Below are 22,236 nucleotides of genomic sequence, written 5' to 3' on the forward strand. Positions count from 1 at the left end.
AATTAAGAAAAAAAGTCATTTATATTTATCCACATATTTTCTATTTCAGGTGGTCCTCATTCATTCTTGTAGATCCAAGTTACCATCTGTTATTATTTTCTTTGTCACCTGAAGAATTTTCAGAATTATTTCTTCCTATATGTAGCATGCATAGATACTCTAAAAAGTCCATTATATGATGTATAAAACAAAGCATACAATGTAGTCTCTGCCCTAATTATTTGTAATTTATATAAAACCTTTTGTTATTTTTTATTTTTAATTGTTTATTTTATTTTATTTTGTTTTATGTTTTTGAGATACAGTCTTGCTCTGTTGCCCAGACTGGAGTGCAATAGCATGGTCTTGGCTCACTGCAACCTCTGCCTCCCAGGTTCAAGTGATTCTCCTGCCTCAGCTTCTCCATTAGCTGGGATTACAGGCAGCACCACCATGCCTGGCTAATTTTTGTATTCTTAGTAGAAACGGGGTTTCACCCTGTTGGCCAGGCTGGTCTTGAACTCCTGACCTCAGGTAATCTGTCCACCTTGGCCTCCCAAACTGATGGGATTACAGATGTGAGCCACTGCACCCAGCCTAATTGGTTATTTTATTATTTAGACTCCACATATCAATTTTCTTACTATGGCGATATGAAATAGCAATTAACCTTGAAATATCATTTATTTTTCCCTATTACTACATTTCCCTTAAGAACTACAATAAATTATTTTACTGAAAAACATTGTCCTTAACGTACCATGAGCGAATCATTCAAGAATTGTGACTAAATTATCTAAATTATTTCAGTGTAATCACCTGAGGTTCTAGGTAAGCCCTCCTTCTCATTCTCTGCTTCACACATGCCAGTGATTAAAAGATCAGATTATCAGCCAGGCGCGGTGGCTCATGCCTATAATCCCAGCACTTTGGGAGGCCGAGGTGGGTGGATCAGGAGGTCAGGAGTTCGAGACCAGCCTGGCCAACACAGTGAAACCCCCGTCTCTACTAAAAATACAAAAAAAATTAGCTGAATGTGGTGGCAGGCACCTGTACTCCCAGCTACTCAGGAGGCTGAGGCAGGAGAATCACTTGAACTTGCAGTGAGCTGAGATTGCGCCATTGCACTCCAGTCTGAGCAACAGTGCAAGACTCTGTCTCAAAAAAAAAAAAAAAAAAAGATCACATTATCTTTAAGTAAAAAAAAGTAGTCAACTGGAGTTCCACTTTTGGTAATGGTAGGGTAGCTGGCATCAAACTAGATCTCCTGCAGATCAAAATTATATACTGTGAAAAAAATGTAAATAATGTCTATCTGAAGGCACTGGAGGGTGTCTAGAAGCAGGCAGAAATAAGAAGGGAATCCTTTAAAGAAGGGAACTATATATGGTTTTTCAGTTGAGGATACTCCCCAGACCTTGTGGTAGAAAGAAGCTAGAACTGAAGCTAAAACCACAATTTTAATTGCTTGGAGAGTTAAAGGACAGAATTTGGGACTGCCAATATGGCTGGATTATGAGGGGAGAAATTTCAGAAAGATGGTAGCCACAGATATGGGAGCCTCTAAATCCATGTGTAAACTCTCCACACACATTCCTGCAGATCTCTGAACTGTGTATTGTGTAGGAGACTCCAAGGAACCCAAACAGGAGGCTGAAAAACTGAGTAGAGATTTCAGCTAATGCCTTGACAAGGGAGAAAAAATTTGGGGTTTGAGTCCAGCTAGTTAACTGCCTGCTAAAACAAAACTCAACACTCAGCCAAAAAAAATAAGAAAATCAAGAGTATGTAAAATGTATCATCAAATGCACCAGATGCAATCAAAACTTACTAGACATGCATGCAAAGAAACAGCATATCTCTTGACCCAGAGTCAAGAAAAATTCAGTCAATAGAAATCTATCCCAATATGTCTCAGATGTTGGAATTAACAGAAAAGATCTTTTTAAAACTGTTTTAAATATATTTAAGATCTTAAAAGATAATATCAGTGGAAAAATAGAAAGAACCAAAGTAAATTCTAGAATGAAAAAATATAATAACTAAGTCTTTAAAATGGGCTTAACAGCAGATTGGAAACAGTAAAAGAAAAGATTAGTGAATTTAAAAAAAAGATCAACAGAAATATCTAATCTGAAAAACAGAGAAGAAAAAGAAATTGAGAAAAGTGAGTAAAGGATCTATGAAGAAACAACAAACATATGAACACAGATATACTTAGAGTCCCAGAAAGAGAGGAGGTAGAAAATGGGGCAGAAAAATATTTGAAAAATCAGCCAGGTGTGGTGGCTCATGCCTGTAATCCCAGCACTTTGGGAGGCCGAGGTGGGTGGATCACCTGAGGTCAGGAGTTCAAGACCAGCCTAGCCAAGATGGTGAAACCCCATCTCTACTAAAAATACAAAAATTAACCGGGCATGGTGACACACACCTGTAATCCCAGCTACTCAGGAGGCTGAGGCAGGAGAATCAGTTGAACCCGGGAGACAGAGGTTGCAGTGAACCAAGATCATGCCACTGCACTCCAGCCGGGGTGATAAAGCAAGACTGTGTCTCAAAAATAGTAATAATAAAAGAAAAATATTTGAAAGATTGTGGCCAAAAATTTCCCAAAATTTGGTGAAAATATAATTGTACAGATCTAAGAAGTTCAACAAACATAAGCAGAAAGAAAAATACCAAAAAGTATGCCTAGATACATCATAGTAAAATAATTTTTTAAAAAAGATAAACAGAAAATCTTGAAAATGTCCATAGATAAACTACACATGAGAAAAAGGGGACTGATTAATCAAATTTTGACAAGTCAAGAGAAATAATGGATTCCAGGAGACAATGGAATTACATCTCTCAGGTGCTGAAAGAAAAGACTGTCCACCCAATTCCACATCGAATGAAAATGTCCCTCAAAAATGAAAGAGAAGGGCCGGTCGCAGTGGCTCATGCCTGTAATCCCAGCACTTTGGGAGTCCAGGGCCGGCAGATCACGAGGTCAGGAGATTGAGACCACAGTGAAACCCCGTCTCTACTAAAAATACAAAAAAAAATTAGCCGGGCGTGGTGGTGGGCGCCCGCAGTCCCTGCTACTCGGGAGGCTGAGGCAGGAGAATGGCATGAACCCAGGAGGTGGAGCTTGCAGTGAGCCGAGATCATGCCACTGCACTCCAGCCAGACTCCATCTCAAAAAAGAAACAAACAAACAAAAAAAGAAAGAGAAGTAAACACATTCTCAAATAATGAAAGTGAGAGAATGAATCACCAACCAACACACACTACAAGAAATGCTATAGAAGATTATTAAGGTGACAAAGGAAATAATAGCAGATGGTAACTTGGATCTGTAAGAATGAATAAAGACCACCAGAAATGGTAAATATATGGATATATATAAATGGGTACATTTTTTCTTCTCATTTAAAGGACATATGAAGGGTTAAAGTAAAAATTATCACACTGTATTGTAAAGTTTACAAAATAAGCAGATGTAATATATATGATAAAACAGCACAAAAATTGGGCAAATAAAATTATGCAGTTGCAAGACATATTTTACATGTAATGATGTAATATTAACTTTAAGCAGATTGTACTAAAATTAAGGATGTATACTGCAATCTCTAGAATCACCACTGAAAAATGATGTAAAGAAGTAGAACTAAAAATTCAGGGGCCAGGTATGGTGGCTTATACCTATTATCTCAGCACTTTGGGAGGCCGAGGTGGAAGGATCACTGGAGGTCAAGAGTTCAACACCAGCCTAGGCAACGAAGAAAGACTCCATCTCTACAAAAATTAAAAATTAAAAAAAAATAGTTGGGTGCAGTGGCATGTACCTGTAGTCTTAGTTGCTTAGGAGGCTGAGACAGGAGGATCACTTGAGCCCAGGACTTCAAGGCTACACTGAGCTATCTATCATTGCACCACTACACTCCAACCTGGGCTGGGTGACAGAGTGAGACTCTAAAGAAAAAAAAAACCAATAGAGAATTGAAATGAAATACTAAAATATTGTATTAACATAAAAGAAGGCACAAAAAGAGAAGCAGAGAAACAAATATCAGACTGGACAAATAAGAAACAAATAACAAAATGATAGCCCTAAATCCAAAAGTATTTATAATTATATTATATGTATGTTAAAATGTAGAGATTGTCAGAATGAATTTAAAAAAGCAAGAATCAAAGATATGCTGTCTACAAGAGATGCACTTTAATTGTAAAACACAAATCGTTTGAAAGTAAATGAATAGAAAGGATATACCATGTAAACAGAAACCATAAAAAAGCTGGAAAGGCTTTTTTTAACAATTAAAAAAAATACACTTTAAGAGAAAGAGTTTTACCAGAAACAAAGATGTTGTATAATAATATAAAAGGGTCATTAATCAGGAAGACACTATCATGAAAGTATTTGTACCTAATAATAGACCATCAAAATATAATAAGCCCAAATTGACAGAACTAAAGGGAGAAATAGACAAGTTCACAATTTTGAGTGAGACTTTAACACAGCCATCTCAGTAAACAATAAGGTAACAAAAAATCAGTAAGGATTTAGAATATCTGAAAAACATTATCAAACAACTTGGCCTAATTGACGTGTATAGAGCACTATACCTAACAACTTCAGGATATATTTGCATATAGAACATTCATCAAGATAGAACATAAGTTAGGACATGAAATAAGTCTCAGTAAATTTCAAAAGGTTGAAGTCTTACAGAATATATTCTCGGATTATAATTAGATTATAAGTAAATATCTAAAAGAACTTCCAGATAGTTAGAAATTAAACAGTATGCTTTTAAATGTGTTGAAGAAGAAATCCTAAGAAAAATTAGGAAAAAATGGAACTGAATGATCACAAAAGTACATTCCTTCCAAAAATCTAAATTCCCAAGTAGAAGTTTGTGAGACTCATCTAAAGCATGGTTTAGAAGACAATTTAGAGCTTTAAATGGCTATATTAAATAAGATAAAACTTTAAAATCAATGATCTTTCTACTTAAAAAGCTAGAAAAAAGAGGAGAAATGAAATCTATAGTAAGTAAAAGAGAAGAAAATAAATAAGACTAAAAACCAACAACACAGAAAGCAGACACAATAGAGAAACTCAACAAAGTCAAAGTTGATTCTTTGCAAAGATAAATAAAATGGGTTTGCAAAGAAAAATAAAATGGGTATATCCTGGTGAGACTGAAAAAATGGAGGAGTGGGACAGGAGACCATAAGAGAAAGAACACACATTACCTATGTGAGGAATAAGAGGTAATAGGAGAATATTATAATCGACTTTATGTCAATAAATGTGACAACTTAGGTGAAATGAAAAATTACTCAGAAGACCACTTATCACACTTGATACAAGATGAAATAGAAAATTTGAATAACTACATCTATTACATAAGCTCTTTCAGAAAACGGGAAAAATAAATACGTGTCAACTCATTTTACAAGGCCATCAAAATACTGTTAACTGACTTTGTCAGCATAACTCTAACAAAGACATGAACAAAGGAAATTAGAGACCAATGTTCCTAATACAAGCACAATAATCATTAACAAAATATTAACCAACTTATCCAATAATATATTAAAAAGATATTATATCATGACCAAGTGGGGTTTCTTCCAGGAATGCAAAGTTGGTCAATATTTGAAAATTAGTGTAATTCACCATATTAACAGAATACAGAAAAAAAACCACATGGTAATTTCAATAGATGCACTTGTGATAAAAACTCTCAACAAACTAGGAATAAAAAGAAACTTCCAGGCCGGGGGTGGTGGCTCACGCCTGTAATCCCAGCACTCTGGGAGGCTGAGGCGGGCAGATCACCTGAGGTCGGGAGTTCGAGACCAGCCTGACCAACATGGAGAAACCCCGTCTCTACTAAAAATAAAAAATTAGCCGGGCATGGTGGCACATGCCTGTAATCCCAGCTACAAGGGAGGCTGAGGCAGGGGAATTGCTTGAACCCAGGAGGCGGAGGTTGCAGTGAGCAGAGATCACACCATTGCACTCCAGCCTGGGCAACAAGAGCAAAACTCTGTCTCAAAAAAAAAAAAAGAAAAAAAAAAAGAAACTTCCTTAACCTGATATACAGCATCAGTCAATATCACACTTGACGGTTAAAGAGGCAACTCCTCTTACGTGATTGGAAACCAGGCAAAGATGCCTCTTCTCCTTTAAGTTCTATTCTATTCTATAAACTTCTGAACCAGTTTGATAAGCCAAAAAATGGAAATAAAAACCAGAACAATTGGATAGAAGAAGGAACTGATTCCTATTTGCAGATAATATAATTCTTTATATAGAAAATCTTAAGGAATCTACAAAAGTTACTGGAACTAATGTGAATTTAGCAAGACTTCAAGATACAAGTTCAATATAAAATCAATTGCATTTCTAAATACTAACAGTAAACACATTTTTAAATCAAATTAAGGTTATTACTTTAAAAATAGCTTTAAGACATAAAATACTTAGAAACAAATTCAGCAAAATATCTGTAAAACCTCAATGTTCAAAGCTACAAATACTAATCAGTGCAATTAAATAACACATATAGAGATACCCCATGTCCAAAAGTTGCTAGACTCAATATTATTAAGATGTCAGTTTTCCCCACAATGATTTTAACTATAATCCTAGCAGGCATTTTAGTACAGGTGACAATCTGAGTCTAAGACTTACTGGAAATGTAAAGGGCCTAGAATAGCCAAAATAATCTTGAAATAAAAGAACAAAGCTGGAGGATTTATATTATTTAACTTCAAAACTTAACATAAATTATGATAAGATGTGTAATACTGGCAACAGGATAGACACATAGATCAATGAAACAAAGTACAAGGCAGAAACAAACCAACATCTATCTGGTTATTTCATTTTGAACAAAAGTGGCAAGGCAATTCAGTGAGGAAAGGAAAGTGTTTAATAAATTATGTGGGAAAACTAGATATCTATATGGAAACAAAACAACCATAACTTCTACCTCATTCATCCAGGGACCTAAATATAAAAGCTAAAACTATAGATAGTCTTTAAAAAAAAAACCTAAGTCTACAGTGAAAACCTCAGGTAAGTGAAGATTTCTTAAAACAGAAAAAAACCACAGAATTGTTTTAAAAGATAAATTAAACTTTATCAAAATATAAGCCTTCTCATTAAAAGACACTTTAAAAATGAACAGAAAGCCACAGACTGGGAGAAAATGTAGTGTCCATATCTGACGAAGACTTGTATTGAGAATATATAAATAAATAACTGCAGCAATTCATTAATAATGACACCAATGCAAGAAATAAAGTAAATAAAATCTGTAATAGACACACAACGAAGGAAATATTATGCATGTCCAATAAGCACATGATCAAGTTCTTTACTAGTCATTGGAAAAATGCAAATTAAATCTTCAATGAAATACTAGCTTACACCCAACTAAAATGGCTAAAATTAAAAGTACTGAAGACACCAAATATTGACCAAGATGTGAAGCAAGTGGAACCATTATACATTGCTAACGGTAATCAGAAACAAAAAAGATTGGTAATTTCTTATAAAGTTAAGCATATACCTGCTCTATGACCCAGAAATTCTACTCCTAAATGTTTACCAAAGAGGGATTAAAACGTAGGTCCAAAAAGTCATGAATGAGGACATTCATGGTCACCAAAAACTGAAAACAACCGAATTGCTCATTAATAGGTGAATGGATAAACAAATTGTGATATTGTACACTCAAACAATGAAAAACTATCCACAGGAAGGAACTCTTGATATATCCAAAATATGGATGAATCTCTCAGATGTGCTGAGTAAAGGAAGCTGGACACAAAGAGTATGTTCCATGATTCCACTTACAAAAATTTCTCAAAGAGGTTAGAAAATATGTGTTGAAAATCTATGGTGGAAAAATAATCTGGAATGGAAGAAAAAGAACAGAGTTTGCCTCTTCCAGGGGTGTTAATTAGGAAGAGGCATTAGGGAACTTTAAGGGTGAAAAAAAAAGCTCTAAATTTTCATAGAGGGTTATACAGAATACACGTGTCAAAAGTCATCAAATTGCACACTTAAGATTTGTGAATTTCACGGTATTTAAATTTTACCTCGAAGATAAAGAACCAAAAACAAATATCAGCTCTAGTAGATTTGCTTTTCTCAGTGGATTAGCAATTCCAACATGAGTTTTTGTGTATTCTAGGTTGGAAGAAATATATGAATTTATTGAGGATAATGAAAGCCAGGTTTTTAATTGTTCATGGAGAAAGTTAGAAACATTGAAAAGGGAAACCAAGCTGTGGATTGGAATCAGAGGTACAAATATGAAATAATGCTTTTTAGTATCTAGATATAGATTTGTAGATAGAGGTAGCAATAGTTATGGAAATACATAGATATGTATATACATGTATTTAGATGTGTCTATATAAGTGTATGTGATTCCTAAATCTATCCACTCATTGGACCTAGAAGGGCCTTCAGCAAAGAACACAGCTGCTACCCAGATCATTGTCTGTGAATATCTTTACTCTAATAAATAGAACCTGGGTTCCTTGAAGAAATGCTGATCCCAAAACTAGAGCAGGAAAAGTGGAAGATGAATCAGGAACATCTTATTGTATCTGTAAGGATAGGCTCAAAATAAGATAGCGACATATCAAAAGGACACGGGTTGGCTTGAGGTGGTTCCCACTAACCCAAACTGGCAAAATTGCACATTAATATAAATAATAGTAATACTGGGTTATAATCTATTGAGTAAAGTTAGAATGTATGAGTCCATACTGATATGAATAAAAAGAAAGAAAGGAGGGAGGGAAGTGGGTTAGACAGTTTTTGCATTGCTGTAAAGGAATACCTGAAACTGGATAATTTATAAAGAAAAGAGGTTTAATTGGCTCATGGTTCCACAGACAGTACAACAAGTGTGGTGCTGGGCGGGGCGCGGTGGCTCATGCCTGTAATCCCAGCACTTTGGGAGGCCGAGGCGGGCAGATCACCTGAGGTCAGGAGTTCAAGACCAGCCTGACCAACATAGTGAAATCCCGTCTCTAACAAAAATACAAAAATTAGCCAGGCATGGTGGCACATGCCTGTAGTCTCAGCTACTTGGGAGGCTGAGGCAGGATAATTGCTTCAACCCAGGAGGAGGAGGTTGCAGAGACCCAAGATCGTGCCACTGCACTCCAGCCAGGCCAACAGAGTGAGACTCCATCTCAAAAATAAAAATAAAAAAAGAAGTGTGGTGCTCGAATCTGCTTATGATGAGGGCCCCAGGAAGCTTCCAGTCATAAGAGAAGGCAAAGGGGGAACAGGTGTCTCACATGGCGAGAGGGGAAGCAAGAGAGATGGGGGAGGTGCCACATACTCTCATTTTAATTTTTTAAAATTTATTTTTAAATGTTTAAATGTTTGATGTTTGTGGGTACATAGTAGGTGTATATATTTATAGGGCACATGAGATGTTATGATACAGGCATGCAATACGTAATAATCACATCATGGAGAATGGGGTATCCATCCCCTCAAGCATTTATCCTTTGTTACACAAAATCTAAATACTCCCTTTTAGTTATGTAGTTATATGTACAATTAAGTTATTATTGACTGTAGTCACCCTGTTGTGCTATCAAATAGTAGGTCTTACTTATTTTTTCTATTTTTTTTGTACCCATTAACCATCCCCACCTTCCCTCCACCGCTCCCCTCCTCCCAGCCCTACCCTTTCCAGCCTCTGGTAACCATCCTTCTACTCTCTACGTCCATGAGTTCAATTGTTTTGAGTTTTAGATCCCACACATAAGTAAGAACATGTGATGTTTGTCTTTCTGTGCCTGGCTTATTTCACTTAACATAAGGATCTCCAGTTCCACACACTTTTAAACAACCAAATCTCGAGTGAACTCAGAGCAAGAACTCATTCATCACCAAGGAGATGGCGCTGAGCCATTCATGAGGGATCCACCCCTGTAATCCAGTTGCCTCTCACCAGGTTTCACCTCCAACGCTGGAGATTACATTTCAACACGAGCATCGGAAGGGACTAACATCCAAACTATATCAGGAGGGACGGCGGGAGGAAGGGAGGAGGGAGGGAGGGAAGGACAGAAGGAAGGGAGGGAGGAAGGTTGTTTACTACACTACCAGCCTCAAAAGGAAAAATGTTAACATAGATTGCATAGGGTTTTGCAATCATATACACTCATTTTAATACCTATAATCTTTATTCAGCATTTTAAATTAACTGTATCTATTTCCTATTTATGCCAGCTGAAGAACATGTGGCTTCGAATTATTTCAAATGCAAACTTTTTTCCCCATTTTATCATTTTGTTGGCTGTATTGGTTTTCTATGGCTATTGCAACAAAATACCACAGATTTAGTGTCTTAAAACAACGCAAATTTATTCTGTCACCATGCTGGAGGTCAGAGGCTAACATGAGTCTTAAAGGGCTGGAATCAAGCTATTAGCAGGACTGGTTCCATCGAGAGGTTCCAGGAGAGAATTCTTTCTTTCCCTTTCCCATTCCCTCTCTCCAATATGTCTTTGGCTTTGCCTTCTGCTCTAACAGAGTCCAATTTGTCCCTCTGTTTCTTTCTTTGAAGAAAACCTGTGATTATATTTAGGACCCGTGGGGCTAATTCAGTATAATCTTCTCATCCCCAAGTCTTTAACTTCATCACACCTGTGACATTCCTTTGCCATATAAGGGCACACTCATGGGTTCTGGGCATTAGAACATGGACATTTTAAGAGGCCATTATTAAGCCCACCACTTTGATTATTCTAACTATTTAGTCTCTGTCCACCAGACCACTGAAATGAAATATTTGTCATTATAATAATTTATATTTTTATTATTTTACTCTTAAGGTGAATTTACAATACTTTATTTCATATGAATTAGAATATTTAAAAATATGGAGACTAAACTTATACTTAATAAGTAATTAGACATACTTTTTTTTTTTGAGACAGGGTCTTGCTCTGTCTCCCAGGCTAGAGTGCAGTGGTTCAATCACTACTCACTGCAGCCTGTACCTTTTGGGCTTGAACAATTCTCCTACCTCAGCCTCCTGAGAAACTAGGACGACAGGTGCATGCCACCATGACCGGCTAATTTTTTTAATTTTTCCTGCAGATGCAGTCTCGCTATATTGCACAGGTTGGTCTTGAACTCCTGGGCTCAAGCGATCCTCCCGCATCAGCCTCCCAAAGTGCTGGGATTACAGGCATGAGCCACTGAATATACTATTTATGTATCATTTATAAATTAATATATAATATATTAATAATAAATCTGAACTTCATAAGACTATTCAATCTGAAGTTTTTTCCGTTAGTTTAGTTCTCTTTATACTTAAGATTCTAGCCAAAGAGTAACTATGAAAAGTAATAAACAAGAATCAGATTTGGAAGATAGTGTATTCTATTCTAGTTGCTTAGTCATTCATTGAACAAATACTTACTTGGTCCCAAGTGCTATTATAGATACTGTCCAGCAAAGAAGAGTCTACTTCCATTTGCTCTTCTCTGTTATGGCAGATTGTTTTTGCCAAGATGGTTATAACAACACCTCCGGTTCTACCTGCTCATCTTATCATGCAAGTTGTCACTCTTCACTTTGAGAGATGGGAACTATATTCCCTTTCTTCGAATCCAGACAGGCCTGTGATACAGCAGTTTAGCCATGCAACTTCTAAGGTTAGGTCCTACAAGTTAACACAGATTCTGCCTGGCTCTCTTAGGACGATCAGTCTTGGAACCCAACTCTCACAGTGTGAGGAAACTGAGGCCACATGGAGAGGTGATTGTGTTCCATCATGTGGGTGTCCCAGGCAAAAGTTCAGTAGCATCAACTCACCAGCCAGATATGTGACTATGGAAGCTTTAGAGAATAACTCCATTCTTTCACTTGAACCCCAAAATCATGAGAAATATTAATACAATAATATAGTTGTTCTGAGCCACTACGTTTTGGAGTGATTTGTTATATAGTGATGGATACCCTGAATATCTCTTACCTACTCATTTTACGAACATACACGATACTTACATTTCATAATATAATATATAAAATTGAGAATGAGGTCACTTCATACCTATTTTATTAAACTAAATGATACCATGTATATGTCATTCTTTCAATGTCAATGAAAAAATAACAAATTAAATTCAAAGTGCTTTCTATGTGCCTTTTAGATTGTTATTGAGGAGATAAATGGATATAAAAAATTCAAGCCGGTCACGGTGGCTCACGCCTGTAATCCCAGCACTTTGGGAGGCCGAGGCGGGCAGATCATGAGGTCAGGAGTTCGAGACCAGCCTGACCAACATGGTGAAACCCTGTCTCTACTAAAAATACAAAAAATTAGCTGGGCGTGGTGGAGGGCACCTGTAGTCCCAGCTACTCGGGAGGCTGAGGCAGGAGAATGGCATGAACCCGGGAGGCGGAGCTTGCAGTGAGCCGAGATCGTGCCACTGCACTCCAGCCTGGGCAACAGAGTGAGACTCTATCGCAAGTAAATAAATAAATAAATAAATAAATAAATAAATCATTCAAGCAAGAATTTCAAGAAAAAATGGAAGCTTCACGACTTGCTAGGGCAAAATCACTATTGCCTTTGTTTTTTGTCTTTGTTTTTTTCCTTTCTGTCTCGTTTTTAAGCCATCTGACTTTCAAAATTACCCTGCAAACTCTGATGCTCTTCTAACTTTCCTCTCTCAATGTGTGTCACCATCATCCATGCAGTTACTCAAGCCAGAAGTTTTAGAAGTTGTCCTTGACCTCTCTGTCTTTCACATCCCTATCCAATCTATCACTAAGTCCTGACCAGTTCTTCCCAAAGAACTTCGGAAGTTTTCTGCTTTCCATCTCCCCTGACACGATCTCAATTCAACAGAAACCTATCAATTGTTCTCCCCAAATTTCTAGTCCTCACCAATTGTTTGCATCAGAATGCAAATCTGGTCATGTCACTGCCCTGCTTTCCTTTTTCTGAGACAGAGTCTCACTCTGTCACCCAGGCTAGAGTGCAGTGGCATGATCTCGGGTCACCGTAATCTCTCTCTCCCAGGTTCAACCGATTCTTGGGCCTCCCAAGTAGCTGGGACTACAGGCGTGTGCCACCATGCCCAGCTACTTTTTGCATTTATAGTAGAGATGGGGTCTGCCATGTTGGGTAGGCTGGTCTCGAACTCTTGACCTCAAGTGATCCGCCTGCCTTTGCCTCCCAAAGTGCTGGGATTACAGTCAAGAGCCACTGCGCCCGGCCCTGCTTCGTTTTGATGGCTTCTCAACACTCTCAGAGAAGGAGATCAAATCCTAAATGTAGTCCACAAGGCTTTGGATCATTGGACTCCTTTCTCCCTCTCCAGGTTCTTCCTGGCAGCTTCTTGCCTTGTATTCTAGCCACAATGGCCTTTTGTCATTTCCCTGTGTCTTCCTACCTTGGAGTCTCCTTGACTAAGATCCCTATGCCTGAAATCTTCTTACGTCATCTTCTTTGTTAATACCGTTCTTATTTAACTGTCCAAGCCTCCCTTAAAAGATTCTTTCATCAAAGGATTCTTCCCTAACCCCAGCCTAAGTCAAGTTCTCTGCATTTTTACATCTACTGTACTGTGTCACTAAAAAATATAACAGGAACAAAAAACCAATTCATAAGATTTCATATTTTTTTCCACCACCACAATCACTTAAGAAAACTCTCGCCAGGAGGTAGCTTCATTTGCATTGAGGATAGAACAGATGGAAGAAGAGGAAAAGATAGGAGTAAGAGGTCAAAGAGCCAGGAACTTCTCGGGCCAAGGGTCAGGAAGAACTTAGGAAAATTCATTTTTATCAGTGAGTAACTGGAAAGGGAAACACTGAGAATGTAAGACACAGGAAAAGATGTTAAAGCTTTTCTGTTCTGCAATAAGATGGACTCTCTTGGGTATTTTCTGAAGAGTTGCAATAAAGTTTTTTTCTGCCGGACTGACCAAGAGAGGGGCTGCTTTATATAGTTTATGCTTATTGAATATTAATTTAACAATGCTGTCCTCCTCTCACCTCCACTTACATACAAACTTGATGTGGTCAATGTCTTGTTTTGCTTGTCTTTGCAACCTTGGTGTTTACACAATTAGTAGTGGGGGCTGAATCAATATTGATTGAATTAATGTGTGATTTGGGGCAATTTGCTTAACCTCTCCAGACTTCAATATTTACCCCCTCCTCCCACCTCCAGAAGCCTGGGATAGCCTGAAACAGCTAATTACAGTTCTGATATTTCTCTGGAGTTTCTTTGAAGTTTCATGTTTTGTCTAAAAAACTTGTTTTATGATTCATTTTACAACTTTAATGTTAATATTCCATACCATTATATGTCAGTATTTATTTAAAATTAAAATAATTTTATCTCAAGTCTTCTAACAAAAGGAATGGCATTGTACCTATTACCTCCAGGGCTATGCAGACTTCAAACCAGTTTGACAAACTCAAGGATTCATTAAAAATCACAAAGGCTCCCTTTGAGCCAAAAGTTTTATGACTCTTGGATTCTAACAAGTCGAACAGCTAATATTTACTGAATTCCTTTTATGTTCAAGTCACAGGGGAGAATACAAGGAACAATGAGATGAACTGCCTTGGAGATGCAGTTATGATGACAAGTCATGCATATGTACAAAGGTAATATTGTGAGGCAGTACAGACTGCCAAGTGAGTAGAGCAGCTTGTTAATGCAGAAGAATCCAGGATGAATGAGCCCTCTAGGCCTCAATTTCCTCACCTGTAACATGGGTAACCATGCTTATGCTTTTATATCACAGGATAGCTATAGAGCTCAATAAGATGAAATGTACCTACATACAAATTAGAAAGCATCTTATTCTCGGAGGGTTTCGATCACATGGCAAAACCTTGAGATGGAGTAGGAAACAAGTTGATAGACTAGCATAGCAGAATGGCCTTCATGAAGACACAGAAAAAGAAATATACCACAAAGATACAGGAAACTAAAAATGACAATCTTTATGGGGTGGAAAGCTCAATCAAGTGAGATAGCTCTGAAAAAGCAGGATATTGCGGGCCTTGAATTCTAAGTTAGGAAATGTAGAATCACTACTGTGGATGTCATTTTCAAAAGATAAATCCCTTGGTACATAATTTGGTTCATATTTTGAGACAGCTGGGAACATTTGGCACAGACAAAAGGGCTATTTTAAATGCTTTGACTCGTTTAAAGAATATTAAAGGGACACTTGAAGAAATCAGATAATTGCTTACAGAGATCAAGTGTCAGGATGGTAATATTGCTAAAAGAGGAAAGAAGAGAACATGGTTTTTTTTTTTGAGTTAAAAATGAATTGGCATTATGCCAGATGTGGGCAAACAGAATAGAAGTAAATCTGAAAGGAGTTTCAATATAACTCTTGATGCTTGGAGGCAAAAAGCAAATGGCCTTCAGTGTAATTTGGAATAAATTCTAGCATTATTGGATGAACAACACATGGCTTAAATTTTAATCCAAAAGCTCAACCAGCTCTCTAAGATGAAAGTGTGGCATTGGTAGAAGAATGAGTTTTTGGAAAATAATATAGAGGAAATAGTACCTGGTGTTGGTGATAATTCTATATATTCAATTGTTTAAATGAGATTTTTGAAAGTCAACTAAAAAGAAAATACATTGTTAGTATACAGTATTAGCATTTGTTTAATGGAAGAACATAAGTGCAAAACAAATCTTTATTTTAAGAAGTTTCCAGAGAGCACATCTCTTTTGCAAAATGTGGAAAAGCCCACCACTGTTGAAACCATATACCTTTGAGTGCTATTAAAGATGGCTGCGTTTGAACACTGCATATTGTGCTATAATTTGTGTAGAAAAGAAAGAATACATCTACTTGTTACTATGTAAATAAAATAACCCTGGAAATATACAAAACTAACCTATAATCTTGGTTTGCCACTAGGACATAGGAGTGAAAGGGAGAAATTTCTTAGGTTTTTTTTTTTCTTTTTTGAGACAGAGTCTTGCTCTGTCGCCCAGGCTGAAGGGCAGTGGTGCGATGCTGGCTCACTGCAACCTCTTCCTCCCGGGTTCAAGCGATTCTCATGCCTCAACCTCCCGAGTAGCTGGGATTATAGGCGCCTGCCACCACGCCCAGCTAATTTCTATATTTTTGTAGAGACAGGGTTTCACCGTGTTGGCCAGGGTGATCTTGAACTCCTGACCACAAATGATCTGCCTGCCTCAGCCTCTCAAAGTGCTGGCATTACAGGAGTGAGCCACCCTGCCTGGCTGAGAAATTTCTTTGTATATCAATTTGGATTTTTAAAGTTTGAATCGTATATTTTGTAGTCCAATAAACAGATAAACAAATCAAATGACCTCAAATAAAATGATTATCTTTGATATGGTTTCTAGAGTTTGAAGTTCACTTTATTAATAAATAAGTCAACTTACCCTGCGTACTCAGATTGGTAAGATGATAATCCTCTTTCTCCAGCACATTCTTTCCAAGCTTCTTTAGTGTGCATCAGAATCACCTGGGGACTGTTAAAAACAGATTGCTTGGCCTCATCCCCCAGATTCTCTGACTCAGACTGGCTGGGGCAAGTCCCAGGAATTCTCATTTCAACAAGTTCCCAGGTGCTGCTGCTGCTGGTTGTCTGGGGACCAAAATTTGAGAACCACGTTTTTGTGTTGTTGTTGTTGTTGTTGTTGTTTATTTTTTTGAGAGAGTCTTCTTGCTCTGTTGCCCAGGCTGGAGTGCAGTGGCATGACCTCGGCTCACTGCAACCTCTGCCTCCCAGGTTCAAGCAATCCTCCTGCCTCAGCGTCCCTCGTAGCTGGGATTACAGGCACGTGCCACTACGCGCAGCTGATTTTTGTATTTTTAGTAGAGAAGGGGATTTGCCATGTTGGCCAGGCTGGTCTTGAACTCAAGACCTCAGGTGATCCACTCACCTCAGCCTCCCAAAGTGCTGGGATTACAGGCATGAGCTACCGTGCCCCGCCAAGAACCACTGTTCTAGCAGTAACATCAGCAATGAGTCACTGGTGCTGTAAAACACTTCACATTCCATAGCAGAAATAAAAATGTATATGAATTAGAAGTCTGCTGGGTGCGGTGGCTCATGCCTGTAATCCCAGCACTTTGGGAGGCCGAGGTGGGCGGATCACCTGAGATCAGGAGTTTGAGACCAGCCTGGCCAACATGGTGAAACCCTGTCTTTACGAAAAATACAAAAATTAGCCAGGCGTGGTGGCGGGCACCTGTAATCCCAGCTTCTCGGGAAGCTGAGGCACAAGAATCGCTTGAACCAGGGAGGTGGAGGTTGCAGTGAGCCAAGATCACGCCACTGCACTCCAGCCTGGACGACAAGAGTGAAACTCCACCTAAAAAAAAAAAAAAGTCACCAGGCTCTAGAGAACGTAAGCAAAACTTCAAAACTTTAGAAATCTAAAATGTAACCCATTTTGAAGGTAGCATCTCTAGATAAATTACTTTAAAAAGTCTTCTCTGTGATCGGTAAATCAATGCCATGCCCAGCACTCTACTATTATGATTACTCTAATGACATAGAAGATACCCCTCTGCCATCAAGGAGCTTCGAATCTAGTTTAAACCAATGAGTCCCCTTTTGAGACACGATCCATTTAAATGTTTGTTTTAATACTGAATTACATAGAAGGTGTAACTCAAGAAGTTTCGTGAAAAGTTTTAGTATCTCTTGTATTTATTTCTCACTAACTTTTACCCAAATTCAGACCTGTCAATGCTTGGTGAAGAGTAAACAATTTGCAATTTGCACATGGTGATTTGAAAGCCCATGAAAATACAGATGTGGGCCGGGCGCAGTGGCTCACACCTGCAATCCCAGCACTTTGGGAGACCAAGGCGGGTGGATCGCTTGAACCCAGGAGTTTGAGACCAGCCCGGGCAACATGGCAAAACCCTATCTCTACTAAAAATACAAAAATTAGCCAGGTGGGTGCGCCTGTAGTTCCAGCTACTTGGGAGGCTGAGGTGGAGGGATCACTTGAGCCCCAGGAGGTCAAGGCTGCAGTCAGCTGTGATTGTGCCACTACACTCCAGCCTGGGTGACTTGTCTCAAAAATAACAAAACAAAACAAAAAATAGATGTGGGTTGAAGGACAAGTTTTACTGCTAATGTTATGTAAGCTTAACTTTTCTTATACTGTTTCTTCATCTAAAACTGAGTATAATTTTAACTACACCAAATGTGATACTCTATGACAATAATAATAAAATCTAACATTTATTGAACATTTACTAATAATTTACATGCATTAATTCATTCACTCTTCCCAACAAACCTATAAGATATGTACTATTATTGTCATTTTCCAGATAAGAAAACAGAAGCTCAGAAAGGTTTAAGAAACATGTCCAAGGTTAGTTGGCCAGCCAGTAATAGAGCCAGGATTCGAATACCTGTCCCTTCCATAATCACCATGCTTGCTGGTTTTCTTAAAAGTTGGAGATGAAGGTAGACCTTTTTTCACCTCAAACACCTTAGCTATCTTTAGTGGGTCATATAAATGGGGCCTTTGTACTTTTAAAAACATATTGCCCTGATAAGTTTCTATAAATGTGGAGAAAACACATGTACTTACCTGATTGTATGATATGGTTTTTTGTGTGCGCACAAGGTGGTGCTCTGTGAGACCATTGCATATAAGTCTGTTAAGTTCAGGTAATATCTTGGCCGGGCGTGATGGCTCAAGCCTGTAATCCCAGCACTTTGGGAGGCTGAAGTGGGTGGATCATCTGAGGTCAGGAGTTTCAGACCAGCCTGGCCAACATAGTGAAACCCCTTCTCTACTAAAAATACAAAAAGTAGCTGGGCATGGTGGTGGGCACCTGTAATCCCAGCTACTTGGGAGGCTGAGGCAGAAGAATCGGTTGAGACTCTGTCTCAAAAAAATAAAAAAGTAAATAAATAAAACCAAAAATCAATACCAAAATGCCTATCAATCCCAACACTTTGGGAGTCCAAGGCAGGAGAATCACTTGAACCCAGGAGTTCACAATCAGCGTGGGCAATATAGTGAGAACCCATCTCTACAAAAAATAAAAAAGTTAGCTGGGTGTGATGGCACATACCTGTAGTCCCAGTTACTAGGAAGGCTGAGGTGGGAGGATTGCTTGAGCCCAAAAATTCAACGCTGCAATGAACCGTGATCGCATCACTGCAGTCCAGTCTGGGCGACAGAGTGAGACTCTGATTCAACAAAACACCAAGAGGAACTCTGGGAAATATGTAAATATATGGAAATTAACCAACATGCTCCTGAATGACCACTGGGTCAACAAAGAAATTAAGGTGGGAATAAAAAAAATTTCTAGAAACAAATATAATGGAAAGAACATATCAAAACCTATAGGATTCAGCAAAAATAGTGCTAAGAGGAAAGTTTATATCAATAAATGCCTATGTCAAAAAAGTGGAAATGTTACAAATTAGCAATCCAGCAATGCACCTAAAAGAGCTGAAAAAGCAAGAACAAACCAAACCCAAAATTAGTAGAAGAAAATAAATAATAAAAATCAGAGCAGAACTAAATGAAATAGAGAAAAAAATCAACAAAAAGGACTGGTGAAAGGAAAAATTGGTTCTTTGAAACGATAAACAAAATCGATAAAAGTAGACTTTATTTTTTAGGGCAGTTTTAAGTTTACAACAAAATTAAGCAGAAAGTACAGAGAGTTACGATATGTCTCCCACCTTCACGCGTACATAATCTCTCCCATAATCAACATTCCACCCTCAAGTGGTACATTTGTTAATAATCAATGAATCTATGTTGACACATCATTATCACCCAAAGCCCATATTTAGGGTTCACTCTCGATATGGTATATTCTATAAGTTTTGACAAAGGCATAGTGACATATATCCTCCATTGTAGTATACAGAATAATTTCACTGCCCTAAAAATCCTTGGGCTCTGCCTATTCACCCCCTCTCCCCACATAACCCAGTAATATTTTTCCTTTTTTTTTTTTTTTTTTGAGAGAAAGTCTCACTCTGTCATTCAGGGTGGCGTGCAGTGGCACGATCTCAGCTCACTGCAACCTCCACCTCCAGAGCAAGAGATTCTCATGCCTCAGCCTCCTGAGCAGCTGGAATTACTGGTGCCCGCCATGACACCTGGCTAATTTTTGTATTTTTTAGTAGAGACAGATGGGGTTTCACCATGTTGGTCAAGTTGGTCTCGAACTCCTGACCTCAGGTGATCTGCCCACTTTGGCCTCTCAAAGTAGTGGGATTACAAGCATGAGCCATTGCTCTTGGCCATAACCAAGTAATTTTTAATATGTTTTTCTTATTCAAATAATATATAGAGAGGAAGAAATATTTTCATCCAAATAATATAGTATGGTTAAGAATGTTTGCTTAGTATAGACATGAAACTAATTATCAAGAATGTCAGACAAGTCTATCAAGCACTATAACTTCAGAATGATAGGATAAGCCTTCATGTGTCTTGTATTTAATTCGTCCTCTTCTGTGGTTAGGTAAAGATTACTTAAACTGCTGATTAAAAACACTAACCACAAAAACAAAACTAATAAATACTCAAGAACAACCCATCAAAAGAGAATGAGAAGGCAAGCCACAGACATGGAGAAAATATTTGCAGAGCTTATATCCATATATAAAGGAAACCTACAAACCCTTAGAAAAAGACAAACAACTGAATTTTAAAATGGGCAAAAGACTCGAATAGATCCTTCCCAAAAGAAGTTACCCAATGGGCATAATGGAATGAGTATATGAAAAAGTGCTCAGTCTCTTAGTTATCAGGGAAATGCCTATTATTGAGATGCCATGATGTAACCATCAAGATGGTGAGTTAAAAACAAAACAAAACAAAACAAAAAGCCTGAAAATACACACTGTTGGAGAAAATGTGGAGCAACTAGAAGTCTCATACGTTGCTGATGGGGGTATAAATTGGAAAGATAACTTTGAAAAATAGTTTTGCAGTATTAAACTAAAGCTAAACATCTGTATACCTCACACAAGGTACATATAGAAGAGAAGCAAATGCTTTTGTCCACCAAAAGGAATATGCAAGAATGTTCCAAGAATGTTCATAGCAACTATATTCATAATAAACCAAACCTGAAAACAGCCCAAAAGTTCAACAATAGTAGAATTGGTAAATGAGTTCAGGTATATTCATACAATGGATTATACTACAAGCAACAGGAAGAAACAAACAATTGTTGCATGTTAGAAAATGTGTGAATCTCACTGAAAAATGTTTAGCAAAAGAGGCCAGGCACAAAAGTACCTACTCGTGTGTGTGTGTGTGTGTGTGTGTGTGTGTAAAGTTCAAATACAGGCAAAATGATGGTGATGAAATTTAGAATAGTATAACAGTAATTGCTTCAATGTTCAAGGACAGGGAACAGTAACGGAGAAGAGATGTGACAGAGCCTTTGGGATGCTGGAATGTTCTATATCTTGATTTAAGTAGTTCTGCACCAATGAACACACATGAAAATTCATCAGGTTAAGATTCACGCACTTTACACCTGAATAAAAAAGAAAACAAAGTCATTCTGATTAATATAATAAAATACATATTTCCACACTAAATATTAGGTTTACAGCTTTGAAAGATTAAAAGACTGAAAAACTACTGAGTATTAATCTAGTCGGAAGGGTCTGACTGCCCTTTGCTAAATATGGAATTGGCTTGGTAAAATTACACTTTACCCATGCAGTGGTGTGCAATGATTCCATCAGTGGGACACTTGGAGGAAAATATTATTGAATAACTTTCACCCAGTGAATATGCTTTTTGTTAAGAGACCCTTGCTTCTAATTGCTTTAAATTTGTGAGTCAGAAATAGGAGGAAGAGGGGGTGGAACCATTCCCCACCCTTCTCCCCTTGGCGCCCCTACTGACCACAGATCCTTGGCTTTGATTCTTATTAGAGGTTTTCTGTCCAATTTTATGGTTTTCCGCGTTCTAAAACACACATTGTATAAATAAATGACACATGCTTAGGGCTTGCAGATGCCTTTAGATGTTTCTCAAACTTCCCTGTGGGCCAGTTCTCCACCTTCCTGGTGTTTGGGCTTGAATTCACAGTCAATAGTTGGAATTTTACTTTGGACTTTCATTTGTCTCTTGTCCCAGTGGCTCTAGGTAGGATTTGATTAGGATTAGCCCATAGGATTTCAGTAAACAAATTTTAGAAATTGTTGGAAATGTC

The sequence above is a fragment of the Pan paniscus genome, chromosome 7 (genome assembly GCF_029289425.2).
Source record: "Pan paniscus chromosome 7, NHGRI_mPanPan1-v2.0_pri, whole genome shotgun sequence".
NCBI lineage: Eukaryota > Metazoa > Chordata > Mammalia > Primates > Hominidae > Pan > Pan paniscus.